Raw genomic sequence first — 14189 nt, 5'->3', positions numbered from 1 at the left:
TTTCTCCCAGGGGAATTTGGCAATTTCTGGAAACATTATTAGTTGTCACGATTTGGGGGATTCTACTGGCATCTAGTGAGTAGAGGCCAGTGATGCTCGTAAACATCCTGTAATGGACATGACAACTTTCCAAAAGAAGGAATTATTCAATCTAAAATAGAAATACAGTTGAATTTGAGAAATCTTGCTCTTTATAGACTCTGTCATAATGCAAGAAGAACGTGCTTGGACTGACCCTCAGGGCTTAAGAGGAAGATGACAGACACAGGAAGTAGAATTAACTTGTAGAAATATGAGCAAGCATAGTCAAGATCAACCAGCACACAGCCTTGTGACATATGAGATTTAATAATTATTATTTTAAGTAACCAAGTCTTGAGATGGTTTGTTATGCAGCAACAGCTAAATGATACAACTTTGCAACAAAGAAAGAAAAGCTGAATATTGAGTGGCAGAGTCACAAGTCAGTATGCCATGTTAATCAATTAGTAACGAAAGGATAAAAATTAACCTATTGCAGCTCCTATACCCTACCAAAAGCACATATTTTTTATTTTGGGGGGAAAATAAAAGCAGTTTTAAGATTTGTACAATAAATTTATTTCACAAGTCAAAGGATAAAGAATAATAGTATGTTAGCATAAGTGAGAACCTCTGTTCTAATTAAACTATTTGTTATTAAGTATAGCATATAAAGCTCAATTAAATCTGTATTTATTGAGTGCCTTCATTGCCAGGCATCATTATGAACACTGTAATAATTATACAGAAGAAAGAAACATATTCCCTGCCACAATAAGCTCCCCACAAAGTTGTTATATTAAAAATACTGTGTTTATGTATATTTAACTAATGCATCTTATTATTGGTTGAGGAAGAGCATCTAACTTAAAACAAACAAATCTATTTCTGGAGGCAGAGTTATAGCTCAAAATATTAATTTCTGCTTCTTCTGAGTTTTTGCCCCTCTCTTCTACTCTCTATTATTAAGCTGGGAGCTATTTTTACTTCCCTAACCCTACACTGAAATAGAAAAAGACTCAAAAAGATACGTGTACAAGTACAAGTCAGAATGACACACCTATGTACTAATGGAGGTATATTTTTGGTAGTCAAAGATTAGTAAAGCAAGGACAGTGGGAAAGGAGGACTATACCTAGAGAGGAAGAGTAGGGAGGTCTGATTCCACCAAGGAGAGGACAAGGTTGGACTTTTCTATTACAAGTACTGGGGAGCAAAGCTGAAAGAGTTCATTACTAGCTATTCTCCAATATGTGTTCCCCCTCCTCCTTACTGACCCATTGTCTATAGACAAATGGAAAACATACTGGAAGTTTAACTGAATGAAAATTGGAGGTCTTCGAAACCTGGTGAGGAGATGGGAGTTTAAAAAACACTTCACTTCCTGACCAATGCAGAACTAATCAGGATCCATTTGGACTTTCCCTATGACCATTTGGACTTTTCCTATGACCAGGTACAGCTGAGGACATGTATATATGTATACATACACACATATTTCATGCTCATTCAATATTTAAACATTTCTCACCTTTTCATTTTCAAAATATTCTTTGTCAATTGCGCATATAATCAAGTTTGTGATTATGCCTACTGATGTCTGAAAATATGGAATATCAGAAGTGTTGTTTTTCTTATATCTATAGTTATCCAACCTATTTTTATAATGGCAAGGCAGAATCTCCTGTAACATGGTTTCTATACCTCCCATAACAGAAGCTCTAAAGAAGCTTCAAATTAGAGGGACTATGCATTTTTCCTGCTGCAGCATCAAAAGCTGGTGCGGTACATAGACCCCAGGGTGACTGTCAGTGATCCCCATTCCCTGGTGTTTATGCCTGTTGTAAACACTCTGCAGAAACAGTTGGACCCTGCACCTGAAATCTGGTTCAGAAGTCAAGAATGATGATGTCATACTTACACCAGAGGGTATGAAAATATGTATCACTCACATAACGAGGCTTTGTAGGAGAGCAAGACAGGTGTCTTGGCCTGGTCTGACAATGGCCTCACAGAGCAGGGAAAGGAATTTGATTTGGGGTTGTTATGGTAGTTAGACCGGGTACTGAGGTCAGTGTACTTACATGTAGACAGGGCTTGTGTGATGTGACTTTCCCACAGGCCCCAAAGAGGAAGGACTTTGCTATCACTTGCTCAGATGTGAGCAGAAGGGGAAGAAGGAAGGGTGAAGCATAAAAGTTGTATGCAATAAAACATCAAAAATGGAGTCAGGCTATTTATTACCATTCTTTTGTGTAATCCATTCCCCTTGGGTGTGAGTGGGACATGTGACTTGTTTTGAACCAATAGAATATAGAAACTGGGATGGGCTGTCACTCTTGTGATTATATTGTACTGTAAAGGTAAGGATAGTACTCCCATGATTATAGCACATTATCTATACACATTATGACTCCAAGCAGACTCAGTCTGCTCTCCTGCTGACCTTGAGGAAGCACACTGCTGTGTTGTAAACCACCTATAGAGAGGGTCACATGGCAGGGAACTGTGGGCAATCTATAGGAACCTAGCGTTTCAGGTCTTCAGCTCCAAGGAACTGAATTCTGCCAACAGCCACAATCATATGAGCTTGAAAGAGAACCCTGAGCCTCAGATGAGATTCCAGCCCTCCTGACAACTTGATTGCAATCTGTGAGGCCCTGAAGCAGAAAACTGTGTCAGACTCCTGATCCATGGAAACTGTGAGATACTTAAATGTGTTTTGTTGTAAGATGCTAAATTTATGGTAGTATATTCCTCAGCAACAGATAACTAATGTACCAAAGGATAACAATGTTTTTCTTAGTTCCCTCTCCATGTCTTTTGATATGAGGAAAACATATCAGGTTTGAAAAAAAAAGATATTTCATAAAAAAATACATTTTTTTTAGTAAATTGAACATAAATTAAAGCCAGAGGTGGATGGTTTTAAACACAGCAGAGGGTTTCATAATGGAATGGAAGGAAAGAGCTGTAAGGTGTAGTTAACAGCAACAATGGGAAACTAATACATCTTTTTTATACATTCCAGAGAAAAGAAAACTAGAAGGCATTAATTCTATGTAATCCTTTACCTGAACCCAAAAATGAATCTCTTAAAAATATCCTGGATTATTTTTTCTATTTCCTTTCAGTATGCTGTTATGGTATCGAGACATTTTCCCTTTGACTGTCAGTAAAATGTACATTTTTCTTCATGACTTCAAGAAAAGTTTCTGTGAAAGCTAGAAACTAACACTCAAGACAAAGCATGCTATTCCAATAGTGAGCAAAAGAGAATAAAGGAAGCAAAGAGTTTAAATGTCCAAGGTCAGAACATTTTCTAAATAATGACTTCATGTCACTTTTAAAAAGAACTTTTGCTCTGTTTTTATTTTTATAGCTTGGGAATGTTTGGAAGCTCAAGAGTGAGGGTGTTTCACATGAATTTCTATACACAAAAGGATGGCCACTAGTAAATATTCTCAAGCTCTTCTTGCAACCCATTCAAATCAACAAATCAAGTGTGCTTTTGTGATAATAATGAATATTTTGTAATTTTTAAAAATAAGTGTTGTGATAAATAATAAATATATGAAGCACTTTAAAATGCAGTATAGGCTAAGGGCTAAAAGGTTACCTATTCATTTATATAAGCCTAACATGCTAGTCTGTACTAATGACACATAGCTTAACATTAAAGGGCAATGTGTTTCAGGACAGAGATTGTCCCCAAATTCCTTCAAGTGTGATATGAGAGGTGTCATGCAAAATTCTCATTCCTAAATATATCCCCAGAGCAACAGAGCCTAACCTTGAAGATACACAACAGATATTTACTTAAGAATATATGTTGCCAAGAGACATTTAAAACAAAACTAATTTTTATATGAGCATATTTACCAATCTACTCATTCAGAAAAGCTTGATGGTATGGCAAAAATATAGCAAAAAATTACAGATATTAGAACCCACGGGTTTGGGTTAAAATCAAGTTTAGCTTACGGTACCTAGATTTATCATGGTGATCATTTTGAAATGTGTAGAAATATTGAATCACTATGTTGTGTACGAGGAACTAACATTGTGTTGTAGATCAATTATACTTCAAAAACAAGCAAAGAAACTCATAGAAAAAGAGATCAGATTTGTGGCTACCAGAGGTGGGGGTAGGATAGGGAAAAGCGGAATAGGATGAAGGTAGCCGAAGGGTACAGTCTTCCAGTTATAAGATAAATTGGTTCCAGGAAAGTAATATACAACATGATAAATATAATTAATACTGTTGTACGTTATATATGAGCGTTGTTAAGAGAGTTAATCCTGAGTTTTCATCACAAGGAAAAAAAAGTTTATTTCTCTAATGTTACATCTATATATGATGGATGTTCACTAAACATTGCGACAATTATTTCATGATAAGTCAAATCATTATGCTGTATACCTTAAACTTATATTGTAAGTTATATTGTAAGTCAATTATATCTCAATAAAATAGTAAAAAAACAGGTTTAATTTCTTTTAAAATTCTTATGAACTACTTATGAATATCATATCACTCTCTCTGACCTCCAGTTTCTTCATTTGTAAAATAAGGATAAAATCTGCCTTATGTAGGAAGTGGTATTGTCTTACAATTAAAGCACAGACACACATATTGCGTGGGTTGAAATTTTGGCTCACCCACTCACTCCATGTCTGTGGGCTAGTTATTCAGTGACCTTGGGGAATAACTTTGTCTTTGTTTTCTCACAGTATAGTACCTACCTGGTAGAGTTGTTGGTAAGATTGCATAGAAAATATAAGAGCACATTGTGCGTGCTCCATCTGTGTTCCCTACTGTAGTTTGGTTGTGGGGAGGAATGGATGAGATCACATGTGAAAAACACTTAGCACTCAGTATCATTCAGATTCGTTTATTTGAATATTATATAACATAAATATGTTATAGATAGGTATAACGTTTAGTATATTGTATAATGTTTCCTCAATTTTAGAACACAACTTTTTTTTCATATTATTACATTTCAAATATTGGAATGTATCTTACAATTGACTTTTATGTTTAACGTAGTGCTTTTCCCCAAAAAAACTAATATTAAATTTGTGATGGTGTCTTACAAATGAGGAAATAATACACATATGTATGTCATATATATATGTATGCGTATATCAGTCAGGACGTTTCCTTACTCCCGTTTCCCAAGGGCCAGCACACTGTGGGCCTTTGTATTGATATTTGCTCAAACAACATGTGTTACATTATAAATAAATAACTTAACAACATCTCCAGATTTAAACTGGCCTCCCCTTTTCCCACTGCCCTCTCCGCCATATTTCAGTCTAGCTAAAAACACTTTTGGCTAGTGGTCTGCTTTTAGATATAATACTGGGCTGCCTTGGCCTTTGAAATAAATACAAATCTCATCACATTTGAAATAGTATCTATTCTAAAACCTAGGTTCCTGCTCATCTGTCTACTTTGGGCCTCTGACTGTTATCACCTTTCAGTTTCCACTCAGCAGGCAAGCTCCTGCTCCAACATTCCTGTCTGGTTCCCTGGCTTTCTCCCCATCTCCTTTCCAGCAGAGCACAGACACTGTGAGGCTGAGCAATCAGGAGAAAGGGCATGGGCTTTTGAGCCAACGTGTGCAGGGTGTCTGCAGGAAACCTTCCTGTGCATTTTTCTCTGTTTTTGCCCTCATGACCAGGAGCCTCTTTTTACTCATCTTCAAGGCACAGTACAATGCCTGACCCACAATATGTAATGCTGTTGAATTGAATTATTAAACTGGAATAAGCCACAAATTGTTCATTCATGCCTGAATTCTTAGTTGACCATCTATTGAGAACTATGAGTTAGTAGCTGGAGAAAAAAAGATGAATAAAATTTCTTTCCTTCCACAGAAACTCTCACAATGAGTGGGGAGATAGATTTATAAACTCATAATTATAACAACAATAATAAAACACTCAACATATTTATGTATGAAACGTTATAAAAGCAGATAAGATGGAATGATTTACTCACTGTTCGTGGTAGAGAGGAAAAGTGAAAATGCAGTTGGATTTTGAAGGAAGACTATGTATTTAAGAGGCAAAAATTTGAGCCAAGGAAATTACAGTATGATCCAGCTCCTACTGGACATCCTACTTCTTCACCCAAGGGAAATGAAAACATATGTCCACACAAATATTTATGTACACATAGCATATTAGCAGTATTAGTCATAATAGCCAAAAAGTAGAAACAACTCAAATGTCCATAACTGACGAATGGAATAAATTAAATGTGGAAAATGCATATAATGGAATATTCAGCAATAAAAAGTACTGATATGTGCTATAATATAGATGAATCTAGAAAACATTATGAGAAATAAAAGAAGCCATATTAGAATTCTTTAAAGAACTTTTAAAATATAATTCTCTTTACTACATGAAATGTCCAAAATAGGCAAAACTGTGGAGGCTGAAAGATTAATGGTTGCCTAAGGCTGGCGGTGAGATATTGAGGAAACATAGAGAGTGATTTTTAATGGGAACAGGGTTTCTTTTGGGTGTGACAAGAATTTTCTAAAATTGTGGAGATTGTCGCAGAGTTCTGTGAATCTACTAAAAAGCATTGAACTGTGTACTTCAAATAGCTGGTAAGTGAATTACATCACAATAAAATTGTTACACAAAAAAAGGAACGAAAAGGAACAGGCAATCCAAAAATTTACTATAAATGTTCATGTGAAATTTTTACAACTAAGATGTTTAGTTGTTATACTGCAAAATAAATATTCTTAAACTAAACAACAAAATATGTAGAGAAGAAGAAGTTGACAATACATGAGAGAAATGGAGGGGAGAAAGCAGATAGAGGAGAAATCTCTAGACTGAGGTCCTTGAAAAAGTTGTGAGCAGATGGCATCTGGAACACAGAAGGATAACATTTTCCACTATGAGGGGGAAGGATGCAAGCAAGGATAGGCAGGAAAGTAGGTATACGCATAGGTGGGACTACAAAGACTTGAGAATGTTTCTACCAAGTGGATTCTATTGCCTCTGGGAAGCATGGCATCTTCTGTGAGTGTTGAAGGAAAGAGGAGTGTTGAAAGATTGCGGAAATAGCTGCCAGAGTGACAAAGCAGATATTCACCAAGCATTTTATTTACTCATCTGTGCCATAACAATGCTGATAAAATAAAATGCAAGAAATAAGTGGACAATCTTAGCATGAGGCTTAATGTGGACAAAACTCCAGGAAACAGAACATCAGTTTTCATAATAATGTTGTCATGAAATGGAAACAATTAATTATGAAAAACTCAAAACACTTTCCTTGAATATGATTCCATTTATATGATTCCATGTCCCATGCTAATTTAACTTTTACAAACACAAGTAAATTCCTTTTTTAAGGAAGTCCGAGTCAAGGAGAAAATTCTTTACAACAAAGTAAATGTTGTAAAAGTAAAACCTTCAAGTAGGCGGAGGAGTAAGACATCGAGATCACCTTCCTGCCCACAAATACATCAGAAATACATCTACGTGTGGAACAACTCCTACAGAACACTTACTGAACGCTGGCAGAAGACCTCAGACTTTTCAAAAGGCAAGAAACTCACCACGTACTTGGGAAGGGCAAAGAAAAAAGAAAAACAGACAAAAGAATAGGGACAGGACCTGCACCTCTGGGAGGGAGCTGTGAAGGAGGAAAAGTTTCCACACACTAGGAAGCCCCTTCGCGGGCAGAGACAGGGGTGGCGGGGTGGGGGAAGCTTTAGAACCACGGAGGAGAGTGCAGCAACAGGTGTGCAGAGGGCAAAGTGGAGAGATTCCCACACAGAGGATCGGTGCCAACCAGTACTCACCAGCCAGAGAGGAGCGCCGCCTAAACGAGCTCTAGAGACGGGCACAAGCCGTGGCTATCAGTGCGGACCCCAGAGACGGGCATGTGATGCTAAGCCTGCTGCTGCAGCCACCAAGAAACCTGTGTGCAAGCCCAGGTCACTATCCACACCTCCCCTCCCGGGAGCCTGTGCAGCCCGCCACTGTCAGGGTCCCGGGATCCAGGGACAACTTCCCCGGGAGAACGCACGGCGTACCTCAGGCTGTTGCAATATCACGCAGGCCTCTGCCACTACAGGCTCACCCCACATCTGCACCCCTCCCTCCTCCAGGCCTGAGTGAGCCAGAGCCCCCAAATCAGCTGCTCCTTTAACCCCATCCTGTCTGAGCAAAGAACAGACGCCCTCAGGTGACCTACACGCAGAAGCAGGTCCAAATCCAAAGCTGAACCTCGGGAGATGTGTGAACAAAGAAGAGAAATGGAAATCTCTCCCAGCAGCCTCAGGAGCAGCGGATTAAATCTCCACAATCAACACCCTATATCTCTGGAATACCTCAATACACAACAAATCATCCCAAAATTGAGACAGAGGACTTTGGAAGAAACTGGAGCCTTGAGGTTTGCTTTCTGCATCTAATTTGTTTCTGGTTTTATGTTTCTCTTACTTTAGTATTTAGTTTATCAATATTGGTAGATTTGTTTATTGATTTGGTTGCTCTCTTCCTTTTTTTAAAATATATATAGATATATTTTTTTTCCTTTTTCTCTTTGTGTGAGTGTGTGTGTGTATGCCTCTTTGTGTGATTTTGTCTGTATAGCTTTGCTTTTACCATTTGTCCTAGGATTCTGTCTGTTTCTTTTGTTTGTTTGTTTTTAGCATAGTTTTTAGCACATGCTATCATTTGTGGATTTGTTTTTTGGTTTGGTTGCTCTCTTCTTTCTTTCTCTTTTTAATTACTTTTACATTTTTCAAATTTTGTTATTTTAATAAGTTTATTTTCTTTCTTTCTTTCTTTCTTTCTTTCTTTCTTTCTTTCTTTCTTTTTTTCTTTCTTTCTTCTCCCTTTTCTTCTGAGCTGTGTGTCTGACAGGGTCTTGGTGTTCCGGCCATGTGTCAGGCTGGGGCCTCTGAGGTGGGAGAGCTGAGTTCAGGACATCTGTCCAACAAAGATGTACCAGCTACATGTAATATCAAATGGCAAAAGCTCTCCCAGAGAACTCCATCTCAATGCTAAGACCCAGCTCCACTCAACGACCAGCAAGCTACAGTGCAGGACACCCTATGCCAAACAACTAGCAAGACAGGAACATAACCTCACCTATTAGCAGAAAGGCTGCTAGAATCATAATAAGGTCACAGACACCCCAAAACACACCACCGGATGCAGTCCTGCCCACCAGAAAGGTAAGATCCAGTCTCATCCACCAGAACAGAGGCACCAACCCCTCCACCAGGAAGCCTACACAACCGACTGAACCAAACTTAACGCACTGCGGGCAGACACCAAAAACAACGGGACCTACAAACCTGCAGCCTGCAAAAAGGAGACCTCAAACACATTAAGTTAAGAAAAATTAGAAGACAGAGAAACACAGGGCAGATGAAGGAGCAAGGTAAAAACCCACCAGAACAAACAAATGAAGAGGAAATGGGCAGTCTACCTGAAACAGAATTTGGAGTAATGAGAGTAAACATGATCCAAAATCTTGGAAATAGAATGCAGAAAATACAAGAAACGTTTAACAAGGAACTAGAAGAACTAAAGAGCAAAAAAACAATGATGAACAACACAAGAAATGATTGAAAAATTCTCTAGAAGGAATCAATAATAGAATAACTGAGGCAGAAGAAAGGATAAGTGACCTGGAAGATAAAATAGTGAAAATAACTACCACAGATCAGGATAAAGAAAAAAGAATGAAAAGAATTGAAGACAGTCTCAGAGACCTCTGGGACAATGTTAAATGCACCAACATTTGAATCATAGCAGGGGTGCCAGAAAAAGAAGAGAAAAAGAAAGGGACTGAGAAAATATTTTAAGAGATTATAGTTGAAAACTTCCCTAATATGGGAAAGGAAATAGTCAGTGAACTCCAGGAAGCACAGAGAGTCCCATATAGGATAAATCCAAAGAGAAACATAGCAAGACACATATTAATCAAGCTATCAAAAATTAAATACAAAGAAAAAATATTAAAAACAGCAAGGGAAAAAACAACAAATGACCTACAAGGGAATCCCCATAAGGTTAACAGCTGATCTCTCAACAGAAACTGTGCAAGCCAGATGTGAGTGGCAGGACATATTTAAAGTGATGAAAGGTTAAAACCTACAACCAAGATTGCTCTACCCAGCAAGGATCTCATTCAGATTCAACAGAGAAATTAAAATCTTTACAGACAAACAAAAGCTGAGAGAATTCAGCACCACCAAACCAGCTCTACAACAAATGCTAAAGGAACTTCTCTAGGCAGGAAACATAAGAGAAGGAAAAGACCTACAATAACAAACCCAAAACAATTAAGAAAATGGTAATATGAACATACATATCTATAAGTACCTTAAATGTAAATGGATTAAATGCTCCAACCAAAAGACATAGACTGGCTGAATGGATACAAAAACAAGACCCATATATATGTTACCTAAAAGACACCCACTTCAGACCTAGGGACACATACAGACTGAAAGTGAGGGGATGGCAAAAGATATTCCATGCAAAAGGAAATCAAAAGCAAGCTGGAGTAGCAATTCTCATATCAGACAAAGTAGACTTTAAAATAAAGACTATTACAAGAAACACAGAAGGACACTACATGATGATCAAGGGATCAATCCAAGAAGAAGATATAACAGTTGTAAACATTTAGGCATCCATCATAGGAGTACCTCAATACATAAGGCAAATGCTAACAGCCATAAAGGGGAAATTGACAGTAACACAATCATAGTAGGGGACTTTAACACCCACTTTCACCAATGGATAGATTATCCAAAATGAAATAAATAAGGAAACACAAGCTTTAAATGACACATTAAACAAGATGAACTTAATTGATATTTATAAGATATTCCATCCCCAATAAACAGAATACACTTTCTTCTCAAGTGCTCATGGAACACTCTTCAGGATAGATCATATCTTGGGTGAAAAATCAAGCCTTGGTAAATTTAAGAAAATTGAAATCATGTCAAGTATCTTTTCCAACCACAAGGCTATGAGACTAGATACCAATTACAGGAAACAAATCCGTAAAAAATAAAAACACATAGAGGCCAAATAATACACTACTAAATAACCAAGGGATCACTGAAGAAATCAAAGAGGAAATAAAAAAATACCTTGAAATGAATGACAACGAAAACAAGACTCCCCAAAACCTATGGGATGCAGAAAAAGCAGTTCTAAGAGGGAAGTTTATAGCAATACAATCCTACCTCAAGAAACAAGAAAAATCTCAAACAACAACCTAATGTTACACCTAAACCAATTAGAGAAAGAAGAAAAAAAATACTCCAAATTTAGCAGAAGGAAAGAAATCAGAAAGATCAGATCAGAAATAAATGAAAAAGAAATGAAGGAAACATTAGCAAAGATCAATAAAACTAAAAGCTGGTTCTTTGAGAAGATAAACAAATTTGATAAACCATTAGCTGAACTCATCAACGAAAAAAGGGAGAAGACTCAAATCAACAGAATTAGAAATGAAAAAGAAGTAACAACTAACACTGCAGAAATATAAAGGATCATGAGAAATTACTACAAGCAAGTATATGCCAATAAAATGGACATCCTGGGAGAAATGGACAAATTCTTAGAAAAGCACAACCTTCTGAGACTGAACCAGGAAGAAATATGAACAGACCAATCACAAGCACTGAAATTGAGACTGTGGTTAAATATCTTCCAACAAACAAAAACACAGGACCAGATGGCTTCACAGGCAAATTCTATAAAACATTTAGAGAAGAGCTAACACCTAACCTTCTCAAACTCTTCTAAACTGTAGCAGAGGAGAGAACACTCCCAAACTCATTCTACGAGGCCACCATCACCCTGATACCAAAACCAGACAAAGATGTCACAAAAAAGAAAACAACAGGCCAATATCACTGATGATCATAGACGCAAAAATTCTCAACAAATTACTAGCAAACAGAATCCAACAGCACATTAAAAGGATCATACACCATGATCAAGTGGGGTTTATCCCAGGAATGCAAGTATTCTTAAATACATGCAAATCAATCAATGTAATAAAGCATATTAACAAATTGAAGGAGAAAAACCATATGTTCATCTCAATAGATGCAGAAAAAGCTTTCAACACCCATTTATGATAAAAATCCTCCAGAAAGTAAGCATAGAGGGAACTTTCCTCAACATAATAAAGGTCATATATGACAAACCCACAGCCAGCATTGTTGCCAATGGTGAAAAACTGAAACCATTTCCTCTAAGATCAGGAATAAGACAAGGTTGTCCACTCTCACCACTATTAGTCAACATAGTTTGGGAAGTTTTAGCCACAGCAGTCAGAGAAGAAAAAGAAATAAAAGAAATCCAAGCCAGAAAAGAAGAATTAAAGTTGTCACTGTTTGCAGATATGATACTATACATAGAGAATCCTAAAGATGCTACCAGAAAACTACTAGAACTAATCAATGAATTTGGTAAAATAGTAGGATACAAAATTAATGCACAGAAATCTCTTGCATTCTCATACAGTACTGATGAAATATCTGAAAGAGAAATTAAGGAAATGCTCCCATTTACTATTGCAACAAAAAGAATAAAATACCTAGGACTGAACCTACCTAAGGAAACAAAAGTTCTGTTTGCAGAAAACTATAAGACACTGGTGATAGAAATTAAAGATGATACAAACAGATGGAGAGATATACCATTGTGAAGAATCAACATTGTGAAAATGACTATACTACCCAAAGCAATGTACAGATACATTGCAATCCCTATCAAACTACCAAAGGCATTTTTCACAGAACTAGAACAAGAAATTTCACAGTTTGTATGGAAACACAAAAGACACTGAATAGCCAAAGCAAGCCTGAGAAAGAAAAATGGAGCTGGAGGAATCAGGCTCCTTCACTTCAGACTCTACTACAAAGGTACAGTAATCAAGACAGTATGGTACCAGCACAAAAACATCAATATAGATCAATGGAACAGGATAGAAAGCCCAGGGATAAACCCACGCACATATTTTTGATAAAGGAGGCAAGAATTACAATAGAGAAAAGACAGCCTCTTCAATAAGTGGTGCTGGGAAAAGTGGGCAGCTACATGTAAAAGAATGAAGTTAGAACATTCCGTAACACCATACACAAAAATCAACTCAAAATGGTTAAAAGACTTAAATTTAAAACCAGACAGTATAAAACTCTTAGAGGAAAACATGGGCAGAACACTCTGTAACATAAATCACGGGAAGATCCTTTTTGACCTACCTCCTAAAGAAATGGAAATAAAAACAAGCAAAAAAAAATCAAATATGACCTAATAAAACTTTTGCACAGCAAAGGAAACTATAAACAAGACGAATAGACAACCCTCAGAATGGGAGAAACTATTTACAAATGAAGCAAATGACAAAGCATTAATCTCCAAAATTTACAAGCAGCTCACGCAGCTCAATATCAAAAAAAAGCCAAACAAACAACCCAATTCAGAAATGGGCAGAGGACCTAAATAGACATTTCTCCAAAGAAGGTATATAGATTGCCAACAAACACATGAAAGCATGCTCAACATCACTAATCATTAGAGAAATGCAAATCAAAACTACAAAGAGGTATCACCTCACACCAGTCAGAATGACCATCATCAAAAAATCTACAAACAATAAATTCTGGCGAGGGTGTGGAGAAAAAGGAACACTCTTGCACTGTTGGTGGGAATGTAAATTGGTGCAGCCACTATGGAGAACCCTATGGAGGTTCCTTAAAAAAGTAAAAATAGAACTACCATATGACCCAGCAATCCTACTACTGGGCATATACCCTGAGAAAACCATAATTCAAAAATAAGCATGTACCACAATGTTTGTTGAAGCTCTATTTACAATAGCCAGGACATGGAAGCAACCTAAGTAAGTGTCCATCGACAGATGAATGGATAAAGAAGATGTGGCACATATATACAATAAAATATTACTCAGCCATAAAACTTAACGAAACTGAGTTATTTGTAGTAAGGTGGGTGAACCTAGAGTCTGTCATACAGAGTGAAGTAAGTCAGAAAGAAAAACAAATACTGTATGCTAACACATATATATGGAATTTAAAAAAAAAAAAACAAAGAAAAGGTTCTGAAGAACCTAGAGCCAG

At 37.0% G+C, this 14189-nt stretch overlaps 1 pseudogene; it reads left to right on the top strand.

The window, feature by feature from the left end:
- LOC136136878 (CDK5 and ABL1 enzyme substrate 2-like) overlaps positions 1–7665 on the top strand; it is a 140495-nt pseudogene extending 132830 nt beyond the window's left edge.
- Positions 7666–14189: the final 6524 nt, after the last annotated feature.

This window comes from Phocoena phocoena, chromosome 17 (genome assembly GCF_963924675.1).
Source record: "Phocoena phocoena chromosome 17, mPhoPho1.1, whole genome shotgun sequence".
Classification (NCBI taxonomy): domain Eukaryota; kingdom Metazoa; phylum Chordata; class Mammalia; order Artiodactyla; family Phocoenidae; genus Phocoena; species Phocoena phocoena.
Note: the sequence above shows the minus strand (reverse complement) of the source record. Positions and strands in the feature narration are given on the sequence as shown.